General features: G+C 37.5%; 1 long non-coding RNA gene across 1 annotated transcript; it reads right to left on the reverse strand.

Moving 5' to 3' along the window:
- Positions 1-20,738: 20,738 nt before the first annotated feature.
- Positions 20,739-26,180, reverse strand: LOC124167773. The gene is made up of 4 exons (XR_006866759.1): positions 25,788-26,180; positions 24,506-24,560; positions 22,239-22,292; positions 20,739-20,785 (listed from the first exon to the last, which is right to left on the reverse strand). It is a non-coding gene; the product is annotated as an uncharacterized LOC124167773 (long non-coding RNA).
- Between the last annotated feature and the right edge of the window lie 428 nt (positions 26,181-26,608).

The following is a 26,608-nucleotide window of genomic DNA, read 5'->3' on the forward strand; positions in this document are numbered from 1 at the left end:
TGCCTGCACCACACCTGAACTGGGTCATCTGCCACTTGCCGAAGGTGTCTGGGGTGCAGAGATAGAAGATGGTACAGTCGTTGGGGTCAGGGTTCATGCCGGCCTTCTTGCAGATCTCAGTCGGCGGTGGGGTTGGGCGGGAAGTGGTGGTAGTTGCTGGTGGCATGGTCGGACGCTGTATGAGAAAAAGAATGAATATATGACAAAATCATATTTATTTTGCACTGCGCTAAATCTCTTACTCGTTTGGTAGGATCTTTTTTCTTTTGCCAGACGGGCACTAGGCCATACATTTTCTAGGGGGAAAGTGTGGTGCTTTCTCAGAATTCGGGTTTCATATACAGTAGATTCCGTTTAATGGGTCCACCGGTTACTTGGGGCAGCCGCTTAATTGGGGCAGATCTTGAAGAACAGAACCCAACAGAGGAATATCCCAGAGTATTCTCCGCTTAATTGGGACAGCATGCCGCTTTATTGGGCCATGTGTCGGCGATAGAGACTCCATACTCGCGACGAAATTAAAATTTTTTGTTTTCTGAATGCTATTTTTTTATATTTTCCTCCTTTGATTTACTCATATTTTCCACAAATGTTCCTATTCTTGCCCTATCTTGTAAGCTCTTGTTGTTATACTATCCGCAACTAGGACTTTTCTTTAATAGGGCTCAGTAATAGACATTCATTTAGCGTCGTCCGAGGCTGTGAAAAATATTTTTAACTAAATTGTTATAATTCTTAAAAATCATAATAAATTAACTAAACTCGCTGATTAATCAGTCAAATTAATAGTTTAATAAACTCATGTTGCATTATAAACATTCTATAGTCTTCTTTCTATCATTTCAACGTTTGTTTATGCCCATATACAGGATAGGTCGCCTAATTGGGGCAGCCGCTTAATTGGGGCGTTGTGCACAAGTCCCGATATGTCCCAATTAACCGGAATCTACTGTACTAACATTTTGAGGGCTGAGAAACATGTTGGTGTAAGTCAATTTTTGTTGATTTTACCATAGCCATACTTAAAATAGCATATACTCCAAAAATTACAATGTTGCAAGTCATTGATACACTTTGGACTGCCAGGTAACTGCACATTAGGGCGGTTCGCAAAAATCGATTTTTTTCAAATTCATCTGGCCCAATGAAAAAAGTTGTGGGACCGATCAAAAATAAGGCCTGAAAAATTTGAGACCTCTACGTGAACCCCTGACCCTCGCTCAAATGCAATTTAGGGGGGGAGGGTCAAAATTCGAAAAATATAATGTTTTATGGTCATTTCTTATAGATTTTGCTGAGTTACTGCCCATCAGGGCTAAAATTTCGTGCATTTTGACGTATCTGCCACCCTTTAGCCACAAAATGCCTAATTTGAGTCCGCGCCCGCGGAGAAAATATTCCAACGCCCACGCAGCGTCGCGGAAACAAGCAAGCCGATCCCGTCCCCTTTCCGCTCGCTTCTCCCCCTCCCACGCCTCGAATGCAGCTAAATTCATCCCGCGTGTGCTGCTAGGAGGGCGTCTATCTTTGATAATATAAATCGGAAGATGGTAGAAGGTAAAAAAGGATGCGTAGTGAGTCGAGTTGTCCCTTATTTGGCGCCTCGTCGGCGTTAAATAAATCGATGTTACCAACTTTTAGAGAAGTGATGAAATATTTTTAGATCCGAGAACGTAGGAAAGGAGCCTGCGGTCTATGAAGAGGCCTCTCGAGTGGCTGTAAAGGTGTGCGAACTATGGTGACGCGCTTCTCTTCCAATATGAATGTGACTAAATGGATTTAGTGGTACCACAGGAAGTACTATAACTTACGGAAAATTAGAATAGGCCAAAAGTAGAGTTTTATTGAAGTATAAAACTCAAACAATTTAAAAGGAATATTTTAAATTATGCGATATTTATGTGTGTAAGTGCAAGGAGGAGGATACGTTTCCCTCAACGAAGAAGTATTTTGATAGACAAGCTGACGAAAAGAAAGATGATGGCTGCTGGATTGAATCCTAAAGAAACTCGACAACTGAGGGAAAAAAAGGGAATCATCGGAGAGCGATGAGTCAACATCGTCAATTCTTGTACGGAAAAATAGTATCAAAAGTTTTCTTCATCAATTCATCCGAAGAAAATTAAACTGGCGAGAAATTAGCCGATTTGTATCTCTACTTTCATCATAAAATAAACGTTAAGGACTATAAACTCAAATTGGAACTTCTTCGGGGAAAATGCGTCTGCCAACTGTGATAGAGGTATATGCAAGAACCAAGTAACAGCAATGAACGTTCCCGCAACTTAAGCTGACGCAAAAGTCATCTTCGTAAGATACATCAAAGCTAGTGTACCAGAATTACTTACGTGGACAGAAAAAGATGCTAATTACTGTGAATAAGAAAAGAGAGATTTCAAAGGGTTCCATCAAAGGGTTCCATTTTATTGGAATGAAAGACTATACTCTTGCCTGATGAAAAAAGGCAAGAGGTCTTATCAATCCAAGTTTAGAGGGGAATGTGTGGTGTTAGTTGAAGAAACAGGGTCCCACTTTTGGAGGTTTGCTTCCCCCGTCGGAGGATTAGCAACAGTTATAAAATCTGTATTATCGATTCATTTCCAAGTGAAAAGTTGATTTAAAAAATTAAAAAGGATTTTAATATGATGGTATCAAGTGAATACCGCCCAAAAAGGAGGCATCATCCCTCTGCTACAAGCATAATTCCAACATCCCTTGCAGTGTGGGTAAACTCTTCTCGGGATTCCCACCGGGTTAATTTTTCCATAATGGCAAACCTTTCAAGCTCCGACTCAGGGCTCATCCTCAGGGATAAATTTTGTTGATCCCCGAAAAGAGTTTACCCACATCATTCGCCAGGAAAGAATCAAATCATATTTCATCCCTTACAGTGGTCTATTTCCCAATTTCACTAAGTTGACTTAGATTTGCGACATAAACATTGGGAGGGCAATCTAAGGACCGAATTTGCGTTGTTGCAAGGATGCGTTTGGCGACCAACCCGAGATTTTTTTAATCGCTGGATTTTAATATCGACGTAAAGGATTACTCACTGATGATATATTGGAGAGAGACGACGCGTACCTCCGGTTATATCTGACCTTAGCGCTGTGGAAATTCAAAAATCTATTCATGAACGTGCAAATTTGAAGTTAAATATTCCTTTTATTATTAATACGGACGAGAGATTCGCGAAAGAATTTACCAAAACTTTGTTGAAAGCAGCGAAAGACGAGGGATGACACTCAAATAAGAAATGCATATAATAATAACCAACTAATACTAAACGCAGATAATTGAGTAATTCCTTCGTAATTGTTACTCACCGGACGATGCTGAAACATCAAATATTAGTAATACTTACGAAGAAAGACGCACTTGGTGTGAATTTGGGTGCATCTGGGGCTTGCGAGAGGGGAGCGGGGAGGGGACGCCGGCGGCCTTCACCCAAAATCCATTTAGTCACGGCTGTCGGACAATACCGGTATAGAAGCGCATATCCAAAGTTCGCACACCTTTACAGCCACTCGAGAGGCCTCTTCATAGACCGCAGGCTCCTTTCCTACGTTCTCGGATCTAAAAATATTTCATCACTTCTCTAAAAGTTGGTAACATCGATTTATCTAACGCCGACGAGGCGCCAAATAAGGGACAACTCGACTCACTACGCATCCTTTTTTACCTTCTACCATCTTCCGATTTATATTATCAAAGATGGACGCCCTCCTAGCAGCACACGTGGGATGAATTTAGCTGCATTCGAGGCTTGGGAGGGGGAGAAGCGAGCGGGGAGGGGACGGGATCGGCTTGCTTGTTTCCGCGACGCTGCGTGGGCGTTGGAATATTTTCTCCGCGGGCGCGGACTCAAATTAGGCATTTTGTGGCTAAAGGGTGGTAGATACGTCAAAATGCACGAAATTTTAGCCCTGATGGGCAGTAACTCAGCAAAATCTATAAGAAATGACCATAAAACATTATATTTTTCGAATTTTGACCCTCCCCCCCTAAATTGCATTTGAGCGAGGGTCAGGGGTTCACGTAGAGGTCTCAAATTTTTCAGGCCTTATTTTTGATCGGTCCCACAACTTTTTTTCATTGGGCCAGATGGATTTGAAAAAAATCGATTTTTGCGATCCGCCCTACTGCACATACTGGTAGCTTTCAGCCCAGTTCCAAAATCATTGCTAATTATAATTTATAATAGAAAAGTTTGATTTTTTTAAGTGCTCTAATATTTTTCATAGCTCCCCATTTTATTCTCTATAAGTCTCATTAAATTAGCTACAACTGTCGTTTGAATAATGCTGGAATATAACGGCATCTTTGCGGCTTACCAAAGCAGCCGTAGATGAAATGTATTGATTGTCGTAGCCGTTTGTTTCCGAAATCATTCTGATATATTAAAAAATTGAATCCTAAGGCACTGCCAGTGGTAGTTGTTATTATCCTATTTTAAGAAATTTTCGATTCTACGACCCGATTTCATTTTGTAACTTTTAATACTTAGTATGTGAGGATGATAATAATTAGTAAATGAGGATGAGTGCCCCAGAGAAATACAAAGATTGCTCCTCTCTTCGATAGTTGTCTGGTGCCCGAGCAGTTAAAACTTATTTTATTCTCTCTTGGTATAAATATATTGCGTGCATTTGTGTGTTTATTCAAAGCTTCATGAAAATTATCGTTGATATACAGATTAACCGTGTACCTATCTCCCAAACATCCCCCTTTCCTTACCCATAGTAACTTGGTGGGAAACGTTCCTCCATTGTTGCCTATCAATTTACATTGTAGGTTTATGACAAACAAGGTTCTACTTTTCTCCCTCAGAATCATTTAAACGTGCCAAAATCCTTTTTCTCTTTCGCAATTTCTGTCATAAATTAAGTAGATATTAAATTTGTAACATTCTACTGTCCTCAAACATTTATGAGTAGAACCTTGTTTATGACAAACAAGGTTCTACTTTCATCTCTCAGACTCATTTAAACGTGCCAAAATCCTTTTTCTCTTTCGCAATTTCTGTCATAATTTAAATAGATATTAATTTTGTAACATTCTTCTGTCCTCTCGCACCATTTTTTCCATTTAATCTAATTCCGCTACTTCAAAAGTTTCTTTCCGAATCTCTCTTATCCTTATATACCATAACAACAAATTTGTCAGGAATGTCTCTCCCATTCCTATCCGGATTATTTACTCTCGCCCATTGCATCCATCTCTTAGAAAGAACTCGGAGAATGTAATACACCAACGAATGCCTAAACTTAATTCAAATCATGTGTTCGTTGCATTGGAATAGAAATCTTGTCAAAAACTAACGATGAAAATTCAAATGAGGTAATAAGCGCAAAAAATGACCATTGAGCTTCTTCATTCCTAAACAAAACTCACTTTTAGAAAATTACGGTGCAATAAGTACATTTGACGGCCTGTATTTAGTATACTATGCAAAAGCATTGAGAGTTGAACCAATAACACGAGATGAATGCCGACATTTATTGCCAAGATATTAATAATGAAATAGTAGGAAAATGGGAGGAGTTTCTTTAAATTTCAATTTTCCCGTACCGTTTTAACAAAGAGGAAGTGTATCATTGCTATGGATAAAAGCACACTTTTAAATAGAGTATTAATACAAATATACTTCCTAGATTGAAGGACAAAAAGTTTATTTTGATAATAAAATGTGCATATTTCACATACCTTTGCTATTCATGGAGCGATGTTTGGGAGGGGGAGGACCGAGATTTTATGGTGCTGAATTGCAAAAGATATAAATGAAAAATAATCTAATGGAATAGCGTTTATTCAAGTAATATTTACAAGATAGGTAGTATCCTTACTACTAAACATTATGAAGCACAATATTGACCACTTTGTTCTCATCCCCACTGGTAAAACGATGTAACGCCGGAGGCCTGGAGAGGGGAGCTGGCCTGGTGCTCTGGCCTGTGAAATGATTTTTAGTTATAAGATTATATGCAAGCAGAAGATAAGTTAATTTACCGAATCTCCACAACGTATGACCAAATAGATCCTGTATCATTGAAAGAGAACCTTACCTTCGGGGATGTATTCCGGAGGCTTGGAAGGGGAACTGGCCTGGTGTTCTGGCCTGTGAAATGGTTTTCAGTTATAAGATGAAATGCAAGCAGAATATACAAAAATATTCCTAATCACCTTTACATAGGACCAAATTGATCCTGTTTCATTAAAAGAGTTCCATACCTGCGTAGATGTATTCCGATGGCCTTGAGAGGGGAACTGGATGGTGTTCTGGCCTGTAAAATGATATTTAGTTATGAGATAATATGCAAGCAGAAGTCACGGTAATTTACTGAATCACCTCAACTAATGGCCAAATTGATCCTGTTTCATAGAAAGAGTGCCTTACCATCGTGGATGTATTCCGGTGGCTTATAGAGGGGATGTGGCCTGGTGTTCCGGCCTGTGAAATGATTTTTAGTTATAAGATTATATGCAAGCAGAAGATACGTTAATTTACCGAATCTCCACAACGTATGACCAAAAAGATCCTGTTTCATATAAAGTTTTCCTTACCATCGTGGATGTATTCCGAAGGCTTAGAGAGGGGAACTGTGCTGGTGTTCTGTCCTGTGAAATGATATTCAGTTATAAGATAAAATGCTAGGAGAAGATACGGTTATTTACCGGTTCACATCGGCACACGACCATATAACTGTTTCATTGAGGAGTTCCTTACCTGTAAGGATGTAGTCCTAGACTTAGAGAGGGGAGGTGGCCTGGTGTTCTGGCCTGTGAAATAAATTTTCGTTCTATGATAGTATACAAGAATAAGATACAGTATTTTACCGATTCACCTCAACTTGTGACCAAATTGATCTCGTTTCATTGGAAGACTTCCTTACCAGAGTGGATGTACTCCGGAGGCCTGGAGAGGGAGGTGGCCTGGTGTTCTGGCCTGTGAAATGATTTGTAGTTATAAGATAATGTGCAAGCAGAAGACACGGTAGTTTACTGAATCACCTCAACGTATAGTCCTGTTTTGAATCTTTTATCGAATAGATCGAGTTTTTGAAAGCGGATTGAAAGAGAACCTTACCTGCGTGGATGTATTCCGGAGGCCTGGAGAGGGGAGCTGGCCTGGTGTTCTGGCCTGTGAAATGATATTTAGTTATGAGACAATATGCAAGCAGACGACAATGTAATGTACTGAATAACCTCAACATATGGCCAAATTGATCCTGTTTCATAGAAAGAGTTCCTTACCATCGTGGACGTATTACGTAGGCTTGGAGAGGGGATGTGGCCTGGTGTTCTGGCCTGTGAAAAGATTTTTACTTATAAGATAATATGCAAGCAGGACATACGGAAAATGTGAAATGATTTGAATGATCAGTGAAATGATTTTTAGTTATAACAATATAGGTGAGCGGAAGATATAGTAATTTACCGAATCACCTCAACATATGACCAAACTGAAACTGTTTCATAGAAAGTTTTCCTTACCATCGTGGATGTATTCCGAAGGCTTAGAGAGGGGAACTGTGCTGGTGTTCTGTCCTGTGAAATGATATTCAGTTATAAGATAAAATGCTAGGTGAAGATACGGTTATTTACCGGTTCACTTCAGCACATGACCATATAACTGTTTCATTAAGGAGTTCCTTACCTGTATGGATGTAGTCCTGGACTTGGAGAGGGGAGGTGGCCTGGTGTTCTGGCCTGTGAAATAATTTTCCATTATAAGATAAAAGGTAAGCAGATGTTACGAAAATTTACCGAATTACCTCGACGTATGATCGAATTGATAAAATTTCATTGAATTTATTCCATCAAAGTGGTGATTTGCCTTTTCTATTAAATTTAAGTAAAACATAAATTTTACTGGGGAACACCATTTTTTAGTTCATGTCTGTGAATAGTTTTAGCATAACTTTTGCCCTTGCATTTTATAATTACCTAGGTTTTGGTTCATCTCGCCAACTTTTTAAGCTATAGGATTATATCAATTTGTCCCCTATATTACAGGAAAATTGTCAATTTAGGAATTAAATGTAAATTTTACCTGTTATACTGTCAATGGAAGTATAGGAAGAAGTAGGTTGTTTACCTAAAATTACGTCTTTTCCATGGGGAGTCTCATTACAAAATAAATATCTTCTTTGCGACCTGCACAACACATGAGTTACTCTACCCGTTCCTAGTCACTAGTGTCAGAGTTTCTCTTGCATAAATACGAAAATGATTGTGCCGTTGGTGTGCTTTTCCGCGGGGGGTTTATTTTGAGTAAGAGGATTAATGTATACATTTCCTTGCATGAAAACTACTTATACAAACTTACGTACTTCAATATTCTTGTATTCTTTTAAACCTCGGAGATTGTCGTCTACATATTAGCCAATTTTTTAATACAAGTAATAGGTATAATTTAATTTTTTATCCCTTTTGAAATACGAATGTGGAAGATTTTTTATGGAAAAATTACAATGAAATTCAACTATCACATCTTTTTCTCCTGACAAGATGATGAATACTATCGTTCCACTGTTTTCATATTTTTTGCCTACATTAGACAGGGATGCACCGGTCAATGGTCTGCTTAGGTGTCAGCCACCTGGCGCCATTCTGATGCCTCCTTTGATTGAAGCTCAATCTAGCTGATAGTGGGCACAATTATACAAGGTGTAGTGATTAACTTGGCGTGTTGGAAGGATACGAACTACTGTTTTGCAATCAGCATATTATTACAAGGAGCAGCTCCATATTGATGAAACGGAAAAGGAGTTGAAGGTATCTGACCCCTCAGTGTTATGTGCCTATAGTATGTAGCACACCGTGATAATTATGTCACCAACATATGGTTGGTTAGTGTGAGAATCAATAACTGTCACCCCACCATTATATCTAATCCGTTATTTTCTTATTGATATTGTAATTTATACAATAGCGTACACATTATTTGTGAGTACAAATTGAAAAAAATTAATTTATAGGCAAATCAAGAGGAAGTCGTTTTACCTTACAAGAATCGAGTTCATGCTCACAATTCCGGTCTGGTTAGTTGGCTGTTACGCATCTGTGCCAATAGCAATAAACTATTTAATTAAAAGTTTTACCGTTTACTTGTGCCGCAACCATCGTTTATCATGCTGAATATTTAAGAAATTTTGACAGTATGATGTGGGAGTCAATTTTGTATAATTCTATTACATTCCGGCGTCCCCTATTTATTTGTATTTTCTCTTTTAATTCGTGTGATATCCGAATCATTAATCACCTATTAAATCGTTATCCTTTGCCACTCAATACCGTCATCACCATGGTCTACCTCGTTACTGCATCTACCTTCCTCAGCCATTTGTGCATTTCGTGTGAACTACATCTCCAGTAAATTTCAATCCTCAATGCGGTCCACAGTTCCTTTAGCAATACCTTTTCTGCATCACCTTTGACCTTTTGCCTAATCCCTCTTACCTTTATTTCATAAGATAAATTCCTATACCCTTTATCATATTTTTTTATGTAGCAGAGATTTTAGTGAACTTATTTTCTATTTACTTCCAATCTGTTCTAACACTTTTGGAAACCATGTCCTAATATATATTGATATGTATCCATTCATTGCCATTTCAAACTTCTCCTTGATAGCAATGCGCCCCTAACAGTAATTTCTAAAATTTTATCAAAAGCAATTATTTTAGTATTCATAAAAAACAACCGAGCCGCTGAAACACAAAATTATCATAACGATGTAATATGAATCCACACTAATCTCCGGGAAAAATCAAATTGAAAATAGGTGTTTCATTGCTATAGATAACATCACCCATTTAAAGATGGAATTGAAAAGAAATATAATTCCTAGATCAAGGAACAAAAAGTTTATTTGGATAATAAAAAGAGCAAATTTCACATACCTTTGGCTTTTCCTGGAGCTATGTATGGGACGGGGAGGACCGAGATGTTATGGTCCTGAAATGGAACAGATATAAATGAAAAATAATCTTATCGAATAGTGTTTATTCAAGTAATATTTTACGTGATAGGTAGTATTCCAACTACTTAAAATTTAGAATTGCAATATTAACCGCCAACCAACTTATTTTTTAATACCCACTACTAAAACATAAGACCACTGAGACAATCTAATGTAAGCAATGCAGCCGATGTGGATAGAGGACGACGAGACTTTCTGAAGCTCACGATGGAAATATGTAGGCAAAATCTTATAAAATACCATTTAGAACTATGAGATGACAAAAGATTAATTATAGTTGTGAAAAACGCGAGTTGAATTGAGCAGTATGCAATCCTCGCGTGAATCTTATGGGGATAATTACTTAATGCGGAAGTTTTACAATATTCCATCAATCATAAACCTGTAATGAAAAGAACCAGAATTTTTGCTGTGGGATTCGATCATTTTCTGTTAGGAGTTAATTAATATTCCTAATGAGTAAAATATAAAATTAACAAATATATTTTGATCGAGGCTTGTTGATTTAAAAAAAAGTGTTAACATTTAGGCAGGTACACCCACAAAAACTTAATCCCGGCGTTCAAAACAGCTATGCATTTCCCTGGAAATGGCATATATTTTTCAGAGACTGCCCCATTCCGGCTAGAGTGATTTGCGGAATGTCCTTGAGCGCAGTACTTGGTATGTCTAGAGATTTTTGTTTCTAAACTGAGTTAGGTAGAGAATTCAGGCAAAGAAAACAAACGAGATCGACAAGATCTAGGGTAATCGAATAATTTCTTGCGTTCTTTAGACGCTAAAGAAAATAACGTATCGCGAACCAAATATCGACGTTAAGTCAAAAATGAATACTGTCAAAACTCGTATTGATTGATTTAACGGGTTAATCAATTAGGATTGTTGGTCTTTGAAATTTTAGTTTTATTTCAATTTTTTTGGATGCCGTTATAAAGTAACTTGCAGCATTGTTGCCCTCCGAACGAATTGAACTCGATTTTGACCTTTGCATTAGAAATATCATATATCACTCAACTACGTAGTGGATAGCTTTTTCTTAAGTACTATTTTAGGAGGAAAGCCATTGATGAAATCTGACGGCTGATACAAGAAGTAAGCCGATAATGTAATTCTATTGGTAAAATTGGGAACAATGAATCTTTTAACACCCCTGGGTAGGGGTTACCTGTAAGGGGCCTTAGTTATCCCAGTACTCATAATTGCTACGGAAAGGAAGGAATACTCACCTGCTGATGGAGGCCAGCCGCGGGCCTCAAATGGGCCCCTCGCCTTGGGGCCCGGCCCGCGGCGATCGCTCCTCCGCGGCGGGGGCTGGTGGGAGCAGGAGGACCAATACCAGGTCATCCGGAAAATGGACCTCCACCGCCCGGACCACCCATTGCCTTTCATCCTCTACAGCCAGCGCGCGGACGATGATGTTAACAACGCCCATCGGCATTTCGTCCGCGGCTGGCTCCCCCGGTGGCTGCCGCGGAGCGGCCACTACGATGTCCCTGCCGACATCACCCGCCCCAAGATTCTCCTCCCGGAAAAGCCAATCCGGGATCATCACCTCTTCCTCTTGGTCCTCCACCGGAGAATTCGGTCGAGGGACACTTTCCACCGATGCATCCGATTCCGGGGTGCTGGGTGGAGTCACGGTGGTCATGGCGTTGGTCTCCGGATGCATCGATGGAAAGGAGTCCTCCGGTGGAGGTACCTGATCCGCGCCAGATTCCTCCTCTCTCCCTGGTCCCGGATCATCCCTATTCTTCCCCTGCCGTTTCCGCTTGCCTGGCGAAGAATGAAGGATATGTAAGTCCTATAATATCTACATGAAGACAGTCGTCGTAGGGCAGGTGGACGGGAAGAGGAGTAAGGGACCTCTTTATATGAGTTAAATATGTAAGGTCATATCATATATATGGGATGAGAGGAATAGATTCACCCACCCAAAGTCTAACAGAAAATAAAAAATATTGAAAACTATTGTGTGGTTTTTACATAAAATAAGTACATCTGCCTAAACTTAAATTTGAAGTGCGAAAATGGTATGAAATGTATTTCTAGGCATGTCATTTTTTTCAAACATTTTTCCCTACTTAAAGTTTCCTGCGGGGGGGGTCACCAAAGGCCCTCCTTTTCCAATCATAGCATAATAATAAGTACGCCACTGAGTCAGGTTATTAAGTATGGAAAAGAAAACGCCAATATGAAATAAAAATACCTATTTCCAGTGAGGTAGCCAGGGGATCCGAGGGGACACGCGCACCCCGAAACCATTTCATTTAGGAGAAAGATATTAATCCATAAAATGAATTTAAATTACTCCGTCGATTATTTTCGCAAAACAGCTTTCCGAAGAGCCTTCAATTGCGTTATAATAATAGCATAAATTGTGATTTCTTGAGATTATAATGCTTACGTTTTCCCCTAGGGGTTCAGCGGCTTCAACTCCCCTAATCTTCGGGTCGTGACGCAGCCAATTTATTATCTTGGCTACGCCCCTGCTAATCACAATATTTACATTAACATTTTTGCATAAAATGCCGGTAGTTCATCAACTAACATTGAGGAAATCAACACTTCAGCAAGTGGTTAGTTTTTATTTAAGATAATTTTAACCTTTCGCACTTTCATATGCAATAAATAAGAAATTTCTGTTCATCATACTAATTATAATGCTTAAAATCGTACATAATGGTGAATATGTTGTGTATCGTCTTCATTATTTAATGAAATTCCTCAACCGCCCATGTACATCAAATAATATCAAATGGTCTCGCGCCTAGGACATCTGGAATTTGCGAACACCTTCTACATCGAGTAGGATTCTTTTGTATTGAGACACTATGGATCCGCATCGTCGTATAATTGGTATTGCATAAATTAAGCGATGCCGATTTTGCATATCGAAGAGAGCGAGAGCATGAAATATGCGCTTAAATCTTCGAGACTCGCCATTCAGCCATACACATAAGGTTTACCATCCCGATTATTGAAAAGTTAATTCACCTCTGAGGAATATTACTCCTAAAATTAAGAGAATACCCAATTTCTTGTGCATCACCACTCGAAAACTGTTGAATCATTCAAGACCGACCAGCCAAGGGATGTATGACGTCTGTAATCAAATGGTTGCTAGGCAATATCCCTTCCATCACGTATTTCAATTAAAATTAGCAAATATTTAGCGGTTTTAGGTCTAGTGATACTATCTAATAATGCTTATAAAACTTACATAAACATTGGCCCATGCTGGTATTCAAAGTAGAGCAGTTTTCTGCTAAAAATCTTATTTTTCACAAAAGTGTTCCTGAAGCCTGTCGCTCTGGTCGCTGTCGTGAATAGAGTAATATAGTTCTCCTAGTAACGGTTGGCGTATTGTTCCGAAAGCATTGTTGCACCGTGGGAGGTTTTACCTTTCAATAATGAATCACTGGGTACATATTAGGATATTAATTTTTTTATTTATGATTACATGCGAAATTAACAAATATAGGATATTTGTAGGATAGATTATAGACGCGCAAGTATATCCCTAACCAGGGATTCCGTCTAAAGTGACTTCTCAATGTGGAATTGTAAATTGACACTGAGTAGGCAATTCGTATGCTTTTTTTTTTGCTCCAAAATTTAGGAATTGTATTCAAACGTGTTGATTAATCTATTTCTATTCATTTTACAACGATCAATTACGGACACTCTCTGTGAGTGGGAATTATAAAAAGAATTTTGGCTGATTATTTTAGTTACTCAAGCGGTAATGGTGTATTTTTTGTCCATGTATTCATAATATGTGAGTATATTTTGTACTCAAAATTGTACATATATTACTTCAGACGTTAAGGAAGATGCCGGAAAGATTCGTAAGCTCGGGTAGCTGTTTTTCCCCTTTGTGTTTCTTTAGGTGTCTCTTCTCTTAGGTGTTAATGACTCGTTACTGATTGTTTTAACTTTATGCATCATCCTTCATTTACTGATTATTGTTTTTATTGGGTATACTTAAGGAAAACCAAAATTTTATTCTGAATTTTTCTACGGGTAATGTAATCATCAAATATTTTAATTTATACTGGTCCTTTCTCAAAATTGCATTGCGCTCATTTTAATATTACACCTACAATCATTGCTCTGGTATTTACTGCATCACGTATACTTCTTCGAAGACCAAGGTTAGAATTTTCTGATCTTCTAGCTTCTTCTAGAATTTTATTTCTGAACTGCATATTGCTCATTTAACCTCAAACTTTTAAGTGGATGACCAATATTAAATGAGATGCCGGATCGTGTGAGTGCAAAAATTTTATTTTACTTACAGTAGCTTGATGAACAGGCCTGTATTCATAGGAATCGTCATTTTAATTTACAATTACAGTCGCGCAAATTTATCCCTACTCAGGGATTCCGTCTTAAGTGACTATTCAATGTGAAATTTGAAATTGATACTATATAGACAATTCATATTCTTTTTCGTAGTCCATATTACAGGATCGGTATTCAAACGGGAAGATGAATGTAGTTTTATTCATTTTACTTTGATCAATAATGGAAATTTGCTGAGAGTGATGCTTGAGAGTGGGAAAAAATATTAGGCTAATTAATTTAGTTATTCAAGCGGAGATTGAAATTTATTTTTTTATTTTTCGTCTGATATTTCGTAATTATATTGGGGTCCTTTACCCTTGAAAGAAAGCAGCGTAATAATGTTCGCGTCCCGAAGCACAAGATTGTACAAATAATGCTTTTACCTGAGACGTTGAGAACGATGCCAATAGCTTCGAAAGTTCCAGGTTAACGTTTTTTCCGTGTGAGTGTTTCTTTTTTGTGTTTTTTATTTAGTGCTAATGACTCGTTATTGTATTATTGTCTACAACATGCATCACTTTTAGACGAATGTGTATTTTTTTAATTAAATTTGGTTTTCCTTAAAACAGTTTTAATTAAAATTGTTTTAGGGAAAACCAAAATGTTAATCTGAAATGTTTTTCGTGTAATGTAATCATGAAATACTTTAATTCAATCCCATCTTTTGTTAAATTTGCATAGCAATATTTTTAATATTACACCTATAATATGTCTACAATCATTGCTCCGGTATTTATACTTGATCATGTGTAATTCATTCCAGAACAAATTATTGAAATTTCTGGTCTTCTAGCCTCTTCTAGGGTTTTTATTTCTCAACCGTAGATTGCTCATTTAACTTCAAATTTTTAAGTGTGAGACTAAAAGTAAATGAGATGCCGTATACCTTTCGGATCGTACCAAAATTTTATTTTACATACAGTAGCTTAGTAAATAGGCTTGAATTCATAGCATTGGTCAATTTCAACTTTCCCGCTAAAATATCAATGTTATAATTTAGTTCCTTGTAATTTTATTCAATTTCATGCCTGAAAAGAAATATCTCTCTTCTCGTCATCAAAGGATTCATGAAATAACACCATTTATATCTTTTCTGTACTATTTGTAACCGAATTAATGTCAAATGTGTATACATTCATAGTTCAGCAGGTGCTCCACGGTTGAATTTGTATGCAAATATTTGCATCAAATATTTTGATACAACGGACGTGCAGGGTCTCTAGCGGTCATATTTGTATCCTACTAGTTTTCGGTCCAATCGTTTTCATCGAATACGGTTTGGTCCGAGAAAATACCTATGGCTCTAAATTTCCAGCTAATTGAATAAAACAAACCAATCACAGCGCTTTTGGAAGAAAACGCATCGCCAAGAGCTGTCACGTTAGTCATTACTAATTCATCGCCTTCGTGAAAATTATAGTAGACAAATTGATATATGTTTTTGACGTCCAATGTCGTCGCTTGGTGGGGTCCTGAAATTGAATATGTGAAAACATTCATCATAACGGGCGATGATAATTCTCATCGAAGACATATCAATCATTATCTATTTCTAACATCACCTATAACATAGGCTTAATGTCCAATACGATTGAAAAAATTGTTTAAATTCGCTTTTTAAGAGGATGTTTAGAAAAAATTAAAGATTTCCTTGAGGAATATAAGCTGAAATTTACAAGTGAGCTTTGTGGAAAGTTTTTCCGAAAGAAATTGGAAGAATGACAGCATGTGTACCACTTGGGCCTTCCATTTCGATCTTTATCTTTATAGATCTTATTTTTAAACTGCTCAGTTCGGAGACAAAAAATATGATTTTAGCGGAAGTTTACAGCACTACTGCGTGCTAAGTCAATTTTTGTCGATTTTGACATATCCATGGCAAGCGACTTCAAAATATTCTATATTCCCCAAAATACAATAGCGTAAGTCATGGATACACTTTAAACTGCCAGGTTCCTGCATATACTGGTAGCACTCAGCCAAGTTCAAACATCTTTCCGAACTTATATTTAATTATTGAAAAGATTTTTTTTCTTATACAGATATGTTTCTTAGGTCTCCATTTTATTCTCTATAAGTTACATTAAATTAGCTACACAGTACATTTGAATGATGCTGGAATATTAAGGCATCGTTGATGCTTGCCAGAGCATCCGTAGATGAAATGTAATTATCGTCGTTGGCGTTTGTTTCCAAAATTGGCCTATTAATTAAAAAAAAATATAAGACTAAGGCACTGCCAGTAGTAGTTGAATAATCCTATATCGAGCAATTTTCGATTCTAAGATCCAATCTCATTTTGTAACTTTTAATACTTAGTATAAATGAGGCTAAGTTCCCCTGGACACGCTGTCCACAAAGGCTGCTCCCCTCCTGGATAGTTGTCTGGTGCCCGAGCTGTTAAAATTTATTTTCTTCTCTCTTGGTATAAATATATTGCGTGCATTTGTGTGTTTATTCATGATGAATGATATTCCATATTTGATGAAAATTATCGTTGAAATACAGATTAAAGGTAAGAACGGTAGAGAGATATGTATAGATGACATTCATGTAGCAGGCGAGGTAGAATTTAATGATGAACAATTTTATAGTACTTAAAATTTTATTTGATGGATATTTATTGAGGAGTTGCATTAAACCAATCTTCGGATTCTCTGTTTCTGGTAAGTATGTATGTTTTGTCTTGTCACTTTTTCCGAATGAAGCCTTCCTTTCGAAAACACAGGATCGAGATATATGGGCACTAGCTCTTCACCGAGGCACTTCATGTAGGTCGGCTGGGCATCACTTTTGGCAAATGTTTGGAATTGAAAGAGGTGTAATGGCTTTCAATATTCCTTTTCTAAGGTCGCGATAATGCTAAGAAACCCTCATTCTCTTGATAAATCTTCGGCAACGTGGAGAAAAATGTTAGAAAATAAACAGACCGGCACTTTTCCGAAACAATCGTTTTAATTAGATTTAAAAAAATTGCGTGAACCTTCACACAAATACAATAGTGCGATTCCAGATTCGTATTTGTTTCCTAGGTGTTCCTTATTCGTTTAAAGATGCTTTGGCTCATATGTGATTACAATTGCATTGCAGGAGACTGTTGTTAATTTACTCTACCTAGGACCACCAAATTAGTAAGTGAGGCTTTTTTTTTAATTGTTTCAAATATCATTCCTCGCCATAGCTCACATAGGTGACATTTGTGTTTCGCGTATCTAACTTTCAGTTTCTACTTTCTGTGCCTTTTGGTGTTTATAGGTACCTACCCTTCGTAAGGTACAACTTTTTCATACAGCATCTTTCTACTCTTTTCAATCTTTCCGCGTTATTTAAATTCATATTCTATGATAATAACATAATGATATACTCCAGGTAAGTTCAATTTTCCCTTAATGAACTCAATGATAGAACTTTAAGTACAATACTGTGTCTAATCATGTCATCCCTTTACCTCCCGGTGTTCTCATATACGATCTTTTAAAAATTAACTGATTTCAGGCGATATATTGCATTTGAACTAATTTAAAGCGAATATTTTCAAGTCTCATGGGGATAAATGAGAAATATACCTATAAGAGTTAACATTGAGGTCAGATATACATAACAAAAGATAGATGATTACGAATTCCGCTACTTTTTAATTGATCTTATGTGAGATATTAGGGAGGTACTGGTATAACACAATGTTGTTCGGTACCCTTTGCATTTGACCATCCCCAGAGGCCAGCCTTTTTTATATTTTTCTTTGCGGGCACAACTTTAAATTTTAACTCACACAACTCCAGAAATAATGTATTTCTAAATGATTTCTTAATTTTTATATTTTTTGCTAGAGCAATAACTAGGTACAATAATTTAACAATACATTATAGTACACAGTACTTTTACGTGAGCGGACCACCACCACAATATCTTCCTCTGCTCTTAGCTCGTAGCCATTGGACCCCCCGGCCGTCCTCACCCCAAGGTTGACCTTACTGACCACTGATATCATATCCACCGTGATAATCTCATGCTATGTCGTGAATGTGGACAGGGTACCTGTAAGCGTAATAATAATCATGAACTCATTCTGTGTAGAGAATGAATGAAAATGAGATATATAAATAAAGCGATCCCTTTAGTTCCCTAGTTAGTTTAACACAAAGCTCTTTTATTACGGGACTCGATGCCAAGTACCAAACGGGGAGTGTTATACGCTTTCGTATAAACAACCTTATTTCTATATCTCTGTATACAAGTCTGTCATGCATCTGCCTACATCGGTATTTTATAAAGTAGGCAATAATCATGCATTCATGATGATGAAAAGTTTGAGTGAAAAGACTTGAGCTGCACAAACCTATGCTAACTAATGACGATGAATTGTTTTTATCTTGGGATATAATTATCCCCAATCATATTAAGGCAAAAATTCGAGTATGTTTCTAGATTGTATATACATGAAGTACTATTATAATTGGTCGTTTCCCAAGACACAAATGTGTTCTATGATCATAATATCATGTGAGAGTTGAATGTGCAATAATGAAGTTAAAGGTAGTTTAAAAATTATCGTTAGTTTTCGGTGTTATTGCTTTAATGATCTAAAATTATAATTTTTCAATTATACTGTCTCACCGCATTTCAATCGATTGGCATGCTGTTCTTGCTCTAGGAATTGAGTTTCTGAGTAGTATTGTATACTAGCAGAATATTGGTTTTTGCCTCAGATACTTTACGTTAGTGTTAATGAAAACGCTGATTTGAAATATTGTGTAAGAACGTGGCGATTTGCGTTCGAAAAAGTTCTATTTGATGTGCATCGAATTTTTGTGTGAAAAGAGGCGGATTCCTGATGGGGAGAAATGGGGGACAAAGAAAAGGGTTTTCCTTGCATCAGTAGTTGGGGTCCGAAAAAAATTACAATTTCATCTTGGACACCTTAGAGTATTGGTGGTAGCAGTTGCAGCCCCACCTAGCCCCTCTCTGGATATGCCACTGGATTGTACAATACCAAAGGCGTGTAAAATAGGCACTAAGTATAATATAATTTGTATTTTAATTCGTTAAAGTTAGTACATGTTTCGGAATATATAACTAAATGTGTAACGATTCTTTCTATCTCTTCGACAATTTCAGTGAAGATTTTTCAGGTTTCCCTGGGGGTTATGACCTCAATTCAAGTTCAACGTTTCAACAAGGAACTTGCCCACTGTCATCACGGATTCAGCAATCCAGAGCGTAGGATTTAATTGCAATTTCAATTGCAGTTGACTAAATTCCTGGATCCCATAAGAAGATAGGCAATTCGCTTGTAGATACGTTGGCAGGAGAAAATAGGAACCTTACACGGGGGAAAATACGGGAAATTCTTACAACTATACTGAACTACGTGTGTAAAAATAGGAAACCTTCAATATATTTTATTTCGTTCTATTATATTCTCGTGTGCGTTAAGTCAATGAGTGGGACTACTAACCTCTTTGAGCCTCCCTCGTACATCCGCCACAACGAATTGTTATCTGCTTTTGTCCAATGATGAAATAATAGGATGTAGCAAATAGTCCCTTACCTGTATGGATGTAATCCGTAGGTTTGGAGAGAGGATGTTATCTGGTGTTCTGGCCTACAAAATGATATTTAGGTATACGATAAAAAAGGGCAGATTGTAAGTAAGGTAATTTACCGAAACACCTCAACGTATGACCAAATTGATCCCGTTTCATTAATAGATGTCCTTACCTGTATGGATGTAACCGAAGGCTTGGAGAGAGGAGGTTGCCTGGTGTTTTGGCCCCTGAAATGATTTTCGGGTATAAGATAATATGCAAGCAGAAGATACTGTGCTTTAGCGGTCACAATAACGTTTGACCAAATTCAACCTGAATCTTTGAAATAGTTCCCTACCTGTATGGATGTAATCCTTAGGCTTGCAGGGGGGAGGTGGCCTTGTGTTCAGGCTTGTTGTTATGGCCTGTGAAATGATTTTCAGGTATAAGATTAACGAAAACAAAAGATATGGTAATTAACAAAATCACCTCAACGTTTGACCTAAGAGAAAATATTTCATTTAAAAGAGTTCATTACCAGTATAGATGTAATCCGTAGACTTGGAGCGAGGAGGTGGCCTGGTGTTCTGGCCTCTGCAATGAATTTAGGCATTAGATAAAATGTAAGCAGAAGATACAGTAATTTACCGAATCACCTCAACGTATAAACAAATTGATTCTGTTTCTTTGAAAGAGTTCCTTACCTGGGTGGATGTATTCTATAGGCATAGGATAGGTGAGGTGTCCTGGTGATCTAGCCTGTGTAACGATATTCAGTTATAAGTTAAATTGCGAGGAGAAGATACGGTAACCTACCGGTTTACCTTAACACATGACCAAATTGGTCCTGTTTCATTGAGGAGTTCATTACCTGTGTGGATGTAGTCCGTAGACGTGGAGAGGGGAAGTGGCCTCGTGTTCTGGCCTGTGAAATGATTTTCAGGTATAAGATACAATGTAAGAACAAGATACGACAATTTACCTAATAACCTCGACGTATGATCGAATTGATAATGTTTCATTTAATTTATTCCATCAAAGTGATGATATGCTTTTTGTATAAAATTGAAGTACAACATAAATTTTACTGGGGATCACCCATTTTTAAGTTCATGTTTGTTAATAGTTTTAGTATAACTTTTGGCCTCTTCATATTATAATATCCAAGGTTATGGTTCATTTCGCCAACTTTTTAAGCTATAGTATTACCTCAATTTGTCCCCTATATCATAGGAAAATTTTCAATAAATGAATGAAATGGAAATTTTACCTATTATACTGCCCATAGAAAAATAGGAAATAAATATGCAGTTAATGTAAAATTACATCTCTACCAAGGGGAGTCTCATTACTCAAAAAAGTGTCTTTTATGCAACCTGCAAAACACATAATTTACCCTACCCCTTCCCTGTCACAAGTGTCATAGTATCTCTTGGATAAATACGAAATGGTTGTGTCGATGAAGTGTTTTTCCGCGGTGGGTTTATCATCTATTTTTTTTAGTAATGGGGTTAATGTTAACATTTTCTTCCATGAAAACTATTTATACAAACCTACGTAACTTCAATATTCAATTATTCATCTAAACCTAGGATATTGACGTCTACATATTAGCCAATTTGAAAATCAAGGAATAGGTAAAATATAGATTTAAAAAACCCTTTGCACTACGAACGTTGCGATTTTCATTAAAAAATAACAAAGAAACTCAGCTATAAAATCTTTTCCCCCTGACGATATGGAGAAAACGCTCGTTTTTCCATTTTCATATTTTTTTGCCAACATTAGACAGGGATGCACCGGTCAATGGTCTCCTACGCACTCAGCCACCAGGCGCCATTTTGATGCCTCCTTTGAACGAAACTCAATTTAGCTGATAGTGGACAAAATCATACAAGATTAAGTGATAAGGTTGGCGTGTTAGAAGAAAACTAACTATTGTTTTCAATTAGCATATTATTACAGGGAGCAGCTCCTAAATTGATGTATTCGGAAAAGAAGTTCAAGTTATCTGTCCCCACAGTGTTATGTGCCTATAGTATTTAGTACACACGTGATAGTGATATCTCTATCATATGGATGGTTAGTGTGAGAATTAATAACTGTCACCTCACCATTATATCTAGTCAAAAATTTCTTACTGTTATTGTTGTTTGTACAATATCGTACACATTATTTGTGTCTACAAATTAAAAAAAGATAATTTATGGGCACGTCAAATGGAAGTCGTTTTGCCTCAAGGTTCTTAGACTTACTCTAAGAACCTTGATTTTTAATCGTCAAGAGACGCGAAAGATTCAATCAAGAAGAAACGGTTATTTACCGGTTCAATTCAAAACATGACCAAATTGATGCTGTTTCATTGAGGAGTTCCTTACCTGTATGGATGTAGTCCGTAGACTTGGAGAGGGGAGGTGGCCTGGTGTTCTGGCCTGTGAAATGATTTTCAGGTATAAGATAAAATTTAAGAACAAGATATAGTAATTCACCGAATAACCTCGACATATGATCGCATTGATAATGTTTCATTGATTCTATTCCATCGAGTGGTGATTTGCCTTTTCTATAAAGTTTAAGTAAAACATAAGTTTCACTGAGGAACACCCATTTTTAAGTTCATGTCTGTGAAGAGTTTTCGTGTAAATTATGGCCTCTGCATTTTATAATATCCTAGGTTATGGTTAATCTCGCCAACTTTTTTAAGCTATAAGGTTACCTCAATTTGTCTCCTATATCATAGGAATATTGTCGATAAGAGAATGAAATGGAAATTTTACCTATTATACTGTCTATGGAAGTATAGGAAAAAGTAGGTAGTATATCTAAAAATACGTCGTTAGCAAAGGAGTCTCATTACAAAAAAAGTAACTTTAATGCGACCTGCACAACACATTAGCTACCCTACCCCTTCCTAGTCACTTGTGTCATAGTATCACTTGCATCAATACGAAAATGGTTGTGTCGGTGGGGTGCTTTTTCGCGGGGCGTTTATCATCTACCTTGTTCATTTTGAGTAAGAGGAATAATGTAAACATTTCCTTGAATGAAAACTACTTATTAAAAACTAAATAACTACAATATTCTTATATTCTTCTAAACCTCGGAATTTAATGTGTACATATTCGCCAATTTATAAATCAAGGAATATATAAAATTTAATTTTAAAAAAACCCTTTGAAATTCGAATGTGGCGTTTTTTATGGAATATTTTCAATGAAATTCAACTATCAAATCTTTATCCCCAGACGAGATGAAGAAAACGATCGTTTCGCCATTTTCATAGTTTTTTACGCCAGCAGTTGACGGCTATGCACCCGTCTAAGTCCTCCTTCGGCGTCAGCGACCAGGTGCCATTTTGATGCCTCCTATGACCGAAGATCAATTTAGATGAGAGTCGTCACAATCATAGAAGATGTAGTAATAAACATGACGTGGTAAAAGAAAACTAACTACTGTTTTGGAATCAGCGTATTATTACAAGGGGCAGATCGAAAATTGATGTAAACGGAAAAGGAGTTAAAGTTATCTGTCCCCTCAGTGTTATGTGCCTATAGTATTTAGTATACACGTGATAATTATGTCACTATCATATGCATGGTTCGTATGAGAATCAATAACTGTAACATCACCATTATATCTAGTCAACTTTTTTTACTGCTATTGTTATTTTTACAATATCGTACACATTATTTGTGTCTACAAATTTAAAAAAATAATTTATTGGCACATCAAGAAGAAATCGTTTTACCTTACAAGAATCGAGTTCATGCTCACAATGCCGGTCTGGTTAGTTGGCTGGTACGCATCTCAGCCAATAGCAATAAACTATATTCATTAAAAGTTTTCCCGTTTACTTTTGCTACAACCATCGTTTTTCATACTGAAATTTAAAAAATTTGGAAAGAGAGTGGAAGCCAATCCTGTATCATACTTTTACATTCCTGCGTCCCCCATTTGTTTGTATTTTCTCTTTTTATTCGTTTGATACCCGATTCATTAATCACCTATTAAATCGTTATCCTTTGCCACTCAATACCGTCGTCACCATGGTCTATTTCGTTACTGCATCTACCTTCCTCAGCCATTTGTGCATTTTGTCTCAACTACAATCCTGTAAATTTCATTCCTCAATGTGGTCCAGACTCTCTTTAGCAATACCTTTTCTGCATCCCCTTTGACCTTTTCCCTAATCCCTCCTACCTTTATTTCATTTGATAAATTCCAATACCCTTTATCTTATTTTTTTGTTACATAGCCGAGATTTTAGTGAACTTATTTTCTATCTAATTCTTTTCTGCTCTATTCCTTCTGTAAACCATGTTCTATTATATAAAGATGTATCCAATCTTGACCATTGCAAACTTCACCCTGATAGCGACGTAAAAATATCAGTAATTTTTTAATTTTAATCCAAAACAATTATTTCAGTAATCATAAAAAACAATCGAGCCACTCAAACACAAAATTATGATCACGTTGTGACATGAATCCAACCTAATATCCGGGAAAAACAATATTGTAAATGAAGTGCTTCATTGGTATATATAACAACACCGATTTGAAGACGGAATTAAAAAGAAATATAATTCCTAGATCAGGGAACTAAAAGTTTATTTTGATAATAAAAATAGCAAATTTCACATACCTTTGGCTTTTCCTGGAGCTATGTATGGGACGGGGAGGACCGAGATGTTATGGTCCTGAAATGGAACAGATATAAATGAAAAATAATCTTATCGAATAGTGTTTATTCAAGTAATATTTTACGTGATAGGTAGTATTCCAACTACTTAACATTTAGAAGCGCAATCTTAACCACCAACCTACTTATTTTCTAATCCCCACTACTAAAACATAAAACCACTGAGACAATCTAATGTAAGCAATGCAGCCGATATGGATAGAGAACGACGAGACTTTCCGAAGCTCGCGATGGAAAAATGTATGCAAAATCTTATAAAATTCCATTTAGAACTATGAGATGACAAAAGATTAATTATATTTGTGAAAAACGCGAGTTGAATTGAGCAGTATGCAATCCTCGCGTGAATCGTATGGGGATAATTACTTAATGCGGAAGTTTACAATATTCCATCAATCATAAACCTCTATTAATTAACAGAACCAGAATATTTGTTGTAGGATTGGATCATTTTTATTAAGAGTTAATAAATATTCCTCATGATTAAAATATAAAATTTACGAATATTTTGATAGATGTCGGATGGAACTTAAAACTGTGTTCTCCCCACCAGGATGATGCCGACACCAAGTTTCTCTTGCCCTCCCAGTCTCCTTCCCTCTATCATTGCGCAAATTCCTCAGCTTTCCCTTGCATCCCACGCATTAAGCGGTGAGAGGCCGAGGGGCCCTATAGATTTTTATTTCTAAACGGAGTTAAGTGGAGTATTCAGGTAAAGAAAACGAACGAGATCGACAAGATCAAGGGTAATCGAATAATTTCTTGCGTTCCTTAGACGCTAAAGAAAATAACGTATCGCGAACCAAATATCGACGCAAAGTCAAAAATGAATAATGTCAAAAATCGTATTGATTGATTTAACGGTTTATCAATTAGGATTGTTGGTCTTTGAAATTTTAGTTTTATTTCAATTTTTTTGGATGCCGTTATAAAGTAACTTGCAGCATTGTGGCCCTCCGAACGAATTGAACTCGATTTTGACTTTTGCATTAGAAATATCATACATCACTCAACTATGTAGTGGATAGCTTTTTCTTAAGTACTATTTTAGGAGGAAAGCCATTGATGAAATCTGACGGCTGATACAAGAAGTAAGCCGATAATGTAATTCTATTGGTAAAATTGGGAACAATGAATCTTTTAACACCCCTGGGTAGGGGTTACCTGTAAGGTGCCTTAGTTATCCCAGTACTCATAATTGCTACGGAAAGGAAGGAATACTCACCTACTGATGGAGGCCAGCCGCGGGCCTCAAATGGGCCCCTCGCCTTGGGGCCCGGCCCGCGGCGATCGCTCCTCCGCGGCGGGGGCTGGTGGGAGCAGGAGGACCAATACCAGGTCATCCGGAAAATGGACCTCCACCGCCCGGACCACCCATTGCCTTTCATCCTCTACAGCCAGCGCGCGGACGATGATGTTAACAACGCCCATCGGCATTTCGTCCGCGGCTGGCTCCCCCGGTGGCTGCCGCGGAGCGGCCACTCCGATGTCCCTGCCGACATCACCCGCCCCAAGATTCTCCTCCCGGAAAAGCCAATCCGGGATCATCACCTCTTCCTCTTGGTCCTCCACCGGAGAATTCGGTCGAGGGACACTTTCCACCGATGCATCCGATTCCGGGGTGCTGGGTGGAGTCACGGTGGTCATGGCGTTGGTCTCCGGAAGCATCGATGGAAAGGAGTCCTCCGGTGGAGGTACCTGATCCGCGCCAGATTCCTCCTCTCTCCCTGGTCCCGGATCATCCCTATTCTTCCCCTGCCGTTTCCGCTTGCCTGGCGAAGAATGAAGGATATGTAAGTCCTATAATATCTACATGAAGACAATCGTCGTAGGGCAGGTGGACGGGAAGAGGAGTAAGGGACCTCTTTATATGAGTTAAATATGTAAGGTCATATCATATATATGGGATGAGAGGAATAGATTCACCCACCCAAAGTCTAACAGAAAATAAAAAATATTGAAAACTATTGTGTGGTTTTTACATAAAATAAGTACATCTGCCTAAACTTAAATTTGAAGTGCGAAAATGGTATGAAATGTATTTCT

The sequence above is a fragment of the Ischnura elegans genome, chromosome 11 (assembly GCF_921293095.1).
Source record: "Ischnura elegans chromosome 11, ioIscEleg1.1, whole genome shotgun sequence".
In the NCBI taxonomy this organism is placed as follows: domain Eukaryota; kingdom Metazoa; phylum Arthropoda; class Insecta; order Odonata; family Coenagrionidae; genus Ischnura; species Ischnura elegans.